The sequence below is a fragment of the Peromyscus leucopus genome, chromosome 1 (genome assembly GCF_004664715.2).
Source record: "Peromyscus leucopus breed LL Stock chromosome 1, UCI_PerLeu_2.1, whole genome shotgun sequence".
Taxonomy (NCBI): domain Eukaryota; kingdom Metazoa; phylum Chordata; class Mammalia; order Rodentia; family Cricetidae; genus Peromyscus; species Peromyscus leucopus.
The window spans coordinates 192,611,492-192,617,011 of NC_051063.1; positions in this window are offsets into that span (position 1 = coordinate 192,611,492).

The window sequence follows — 5,520 nt, forward strand, 5'->3', positions numbered from 1 at the left end:
ATGTTTAGTTGATATCCATGGTAGCCCTGCCCTTTTCTGAATAGTAATGGAGGAGGGGTGGGGGAAGCAGAGGGGAAGGGAGGGGAAAGACTGGGAGAATAGGAGGGAAGGGAAACTGTTACCATGATGTCAAATGAATGAATGAAAAATAAATTAAATAAATAAATAAATAAATAGATGCAGGCAAAAAAATTAAAAAAAGAAGTTAAAATTTGTTGCTCTGGGAAATACATTATTTGAAAAAGAATATGGCGAGCCACATATCAGGATAAAAGAATTCCATACTGTATTTCTGATTAAGACATTTGCTCAAAACTCATCACAAGAACTCCAAAACTTCTAGACTATATAGCATGAACAACTCAATACGAAACAGGCCAAAGGTCATATTTAAGAGTTGTCTGTGAAATGAAAACCACAAAAATAAACTGGCTATATCCCCTTACAATTTGCTTCTGGAAAGATCCATGTATTTGGAAAGTAAAGGTATTGAGTTTGTGCATTGGGGGAAGTATAGCCAGGAGTTAGTCAAATGCTGCATTCCTTCCAACAACCTGTCAGAGGTTGACCATGGTCAAAGTTGCAGACTATGTGGTCAAACATTTGGGATAGAAAGCTGTAAGAAATATTACTTTAAATCTTCAACATTTTCCCCAGAGTGATCTAGGGTTCTCTATTGAGTTTTTGTTTTTTTTCAAAGAAAAAATAAAGTAAGTTACTGGATGGTTCTAGGGACCTGCATTTGGAAGGACATTGGCTACAGTGCTTAGAAGGAGGCCACTAGAGGTCATTGTTTGAAGCAGAGAAGGTGAAGACTGAGTTGCATTGGAGACCCAAAAAAGTGAACATGGCCAGAGCCATGAGACATCTGCCAAGTTGCCTACAGGGTTTGAAATGAACTGGAAAGGATACATATGTTTTAGGCATAAAGTTGGGTTGGTGGAGACATCTAAGCCCCAGTTAGCAGACATGGAGCTATATAGTGTGATATTTGGCCTGCTGGCTTTCGATCTCCATTTGATCCACTGTTTCTTGCTATGCTCTTATTCCTTCTTTTTTTGGGGGATAGAAATGTATATTCTGTATCATTTTATACTGGACATAACTAATTTATATTTCGATTTTACAGAGGCTCAAATTTATGAGAGTGATTTGAATCTTAGAAGAGACCATGGACATTCGACCTTTCAACAGTGTTGACACTGTTGAATATTATAAGGACTTTTAAAGTTGGCCTAAATGGAATTTTCAGCATGAGATGTCCACAAATTGCCAAAACTGAAGCAAAATCTTATGTAGATGAAAAATATCCAGAGTGTCTTGGTATTTGCCCTCCAGTTGGTTGGGATTTCCTTGATGGATAAAAAAAACATCACTGTGGACAGGCTTTGCAAATTATATAGCCTCATCCTAATAACTGCTCTATTTTTATGCTTCCTGGATGTTGATTCAAATGTGATCAGCTGGCTTTCTGCTCCTACCTCCTTGCTTATCCTAATTCTTGCAGTACCTTCTCAGTGATGACTGACTTTTTCCCTCTGAAACCATATAAGAAAATAAGTGCTTTCTCTTCTGCCACTTCTGGTGATGATAATTTATAAGAGGGAAAGAATAACTAATACAACATCCTACTGCATGCCCTAAACACTTATGTGCCAGAGCAGAGGACTGATGGCAGTCTTAGTAGCTTCGACACAATGTAACTTCACAAGGCATCCTTGGTAAGTATGGAGTTAGGCCACAGTTTGGGAGAAACATACAGACCTCTATATGGTCAATATCTCTAGACATAAACTGTTAAAAGTTTAAATAGCAATGCTATCCATGACTTTCTTGTAACCCTCCTAGTTTTCTCTGCACTCTCTATTCTGTCACCTTTCTGGGGAAGTTCTCTCTATTCCAAACACTTCAGTTCTAACTCTCTTTGTCTTTAGCCACTCCTGTAAACACTACCAACCAACATTTCTTTTTCTGCCTTTTTCTTGACCTATGCCAAGCCCTAGTTGCAATGTTAGGCTATTCCCTGCATGCGTTTGGTCCAACAAACTTGAATGTCACAGTACAAAACCTTCAGTCATCACTCACCTCTGAGTGAATATAATGCATACCTCTGCTCCAACTCATATTCCATGTCTATATAATCATTGCCATTTCCCATAGTCCACATTAATTCACTCTTCTTTATTGTTGTTGTGGCTCCTTTCATTTTTCTTCTGCTCATTTTTTCTTCAACCCCCATTTAAATCTCTCAAACATGCTTGTTTATTCCTATTTGGCCTTATTGTCAGTGCTTTAGCTAGAGTTTTCCTGCCTTGCCCACAGTCAGGACAAATCTTTGTCACCTGCCAGTCCCACAGGCACTCAGACCCAACCAAGTAAACACAGAGACTTATATTATTTACAAACTGTATGTTCGTGGTAGGCTTCTTGCTAACTGTTCTTATATCTTAAATTAACCCATTTCTATAAATCTATACTTTGCCACATGGCCCGTGGCTTACCAGCATCTTCACATTCTGCTTGTCCTGGCAGTGGCTGGCAGTGACTCCTTCTGCCTTCCTATTCTTTCTTTTCTCCTCTCTGTTAGTCCCGCCTATACTTCCTGCCTAGCCACTGGCCAATCAGTATTTTATTTATTGACCAATCAGAGCAACACATTTGCCATACAGAACATCCCACAGCACAGTGCCCTAAATTAGGATCATGTAAGCAGAAAGTTTCAACTCAAGAATTTTCTTGATTGCTTTAGTTGCTGTGTGAAGACCTAGCAGTATCATGGGCAATAGCTTCTATTAGAAGCCTAGATCTAAGAAGTAGAGCAGATGGAAGACTAATTGCTTGCCTTTTTCTTGCTTTGCCTTCTCTTTTAACATCCAGCGATATACCTTGGTGCTAAATGCTGACAGTTCCTTCACTGATGTCCTAACCCTTTTCCAGGCTTCTACCATAAACCAAAAGACTGGTAACTCCCCAGTATTTTCCAAGATTTTGGAACTAGACTGGAGATAATAAAGAAAACAGATGCAAGAATTGAACAACTACCATGCTATTGGCCTCTCCAGGGTGAGCCTAACATTGTGACACTATTCCAACTTTAGAGACACCCACCCATCAGTCTGATAGTAGTAGCTAAATTTTAGCGTAAATTGATTTAATAAATTGTGTAATATTTTTAAGGTACATACACATATTCATCATATTGGTTCTATTCTTCCAGAGAACTCTGAAAAGTATAATTACTAAGAAAATGAAAGAAAACATACATGCTTTCATGGTAATATTTTCTTGTCTACAACTATTCCAATGTCTGTATGCAGTTGTTGTGGCAGACAAATGCATTTGGATCCATCCTTTAACTGAAAATAGGTGAGGAAAATAAGTCATACAAAAATAACTACTAGCAGAATTGTCAAAATTATAGGTTACTTTTCACAAATTGACAGCAAGACATCATTGCTGAAGACAATACCCACCATACTCTGAACATGAAGAGATAGAACTGTTGCTGCAAAGAACCATCACCCCTATGTTCAAGTACTTTTGTTATGAGAAGGGACTCAGTTGGCTATCAAAAGAGAAATGTAAACACCAGCCAAAGACTAGATAGCCCAGACACCTAGGATAAAAGGAAATAAAAAAAGTAAAAAGAAAATTACTCCTAATAATATTGTTACATTCTTATATGCTTATTGAGCTATCATCAGAGAAGATTCCTCCAGAAGTTTATGGAAACAGAGACCCAGAGCCAGACATTACACAGCAAGAGAGACCTTGGAACCCACAGCTCTAAATAAGGATGTCTCCATCAAATCCCTTCCCTTGGAGGTCAGGGAACACTGCAGAAGAAGAGGTAGAAAGAATATAAGAGCCAGAGGGGCTAGAGGACCAAAAGATTAAACACCCTTAAATCAACTGAGCAATGTTCATATGAACTCAGAGGACAGCAAGCATAGGGCTGGCATGTATCTGCACCTGGTCCTCTGAGTACATATTATAGTCTAAGTTTAGAATTTTTATTGGAATTGTGAATGTGTGAATAAGTGGGTCTCTGATTCTTGTGCCTTCCCTTGGGAATCTTTTCCTTCTGTTTTTTTTTTTTTCTTTTCCAATTCAATGGAATAGTTTTTCTTTTATCTTATATTTTATTATACTACATTTTGTTATTTCTTAGAAGCCTATTCTTTTCTAATTAGAGATAGTAAGGGAGTACATCCAGATGGAAAGGGAGATTGGGAGGAACTTGGAGGAGCAAAGGGAGGTAAACTGTAATCAGAGTATATTGTATGGAAAAAGAATCTATTTTTAGTATAAGGGAAATTAAAAGTATCTCAAACACTGATGGTGGTGGACACTTTGATGTAAATAAATATTTTGTGAAATAAGAGTCTTGTGTAACTGGATTAGATAAAAGCCTACACATCAATCATGACATTCTTATGTCCTTGCATTCAAAGACAAACCAGAATTTATATGGAAGTGATACATTCAAACCAATGACCACTATTATGTTCCCATAAACATTACACTGACTCAACTCATATTCAAACAGCATTGTCCTGGGCAGTAGTGTTAACAAAACTAACAATACATCACAAAATTAAAGTCACTGAAAAACACTAGGAAGCAATCCAATTCCTTAAAATTTAACACACAGAGAAAACTACATCCTAACACCTCCATTTCTACCAATAATTGAATAGAACTCTCTCATTGGTGAAATGAGTTAGAATTAAAACAAAGCTAGTTAAAAATATGTTCTTTTCTCATTTGAGAGGTTATTTTGACAGGAGTTTGCTCTGCAATCCAGGCTGATCAGAAACATTCAGTAATCCTCCTGCTTGATATTCTGGTTCCCTGGAAATTATATCCAGCCAATATATTGTTTTTTGATATTCTAGACAGGTTCATTAATTTTTACCAGCTGAACTGTGTGCCTACAACTTCAAAGTGTTTATTTAATTGAAATTTATATATCACAAAACAGAGTATGAGTTCTTGAAATGGTTCATTAAATGTGTTTGAGCTATTGCTGTTAATTCTAGGGATACATTAACACCTGTGAATATTAGTGAGGATACATACTGAGAGTTCTTTATGAGGTTCTTTAGGAAACTCACTTAAAACTTTGTTTTCTGGGTCACTTGTAAATGACATACATAGAAACACGGACATCCATCAGGATATATATGATAAAACAGAGAGAACAACTGAGAACCCACTGCATTCAGTCTTTTACAATTTACCAGACCTGGATTTCTATAAGGACTGAAATGGCTTGACACATTCAAAGCAATGAGCAATTATTTTGACAGAAACAGCTGGCCATATTTAAAATGAAGAAAAAATACTTTAGTAATTTCTTGAACCTGAGAAAGAAGAGTGGCTAAGACCCTGAAGACACCTTCATAGATGATGGCTAAGAAGTGAAATGCACTTAGTGTTACAAAATTGAGTGTAATGGTTTCAATCATCCTTCAGTTTAGACAAGAACGTGATGATGCAAAGGAGAGAGAAAATACC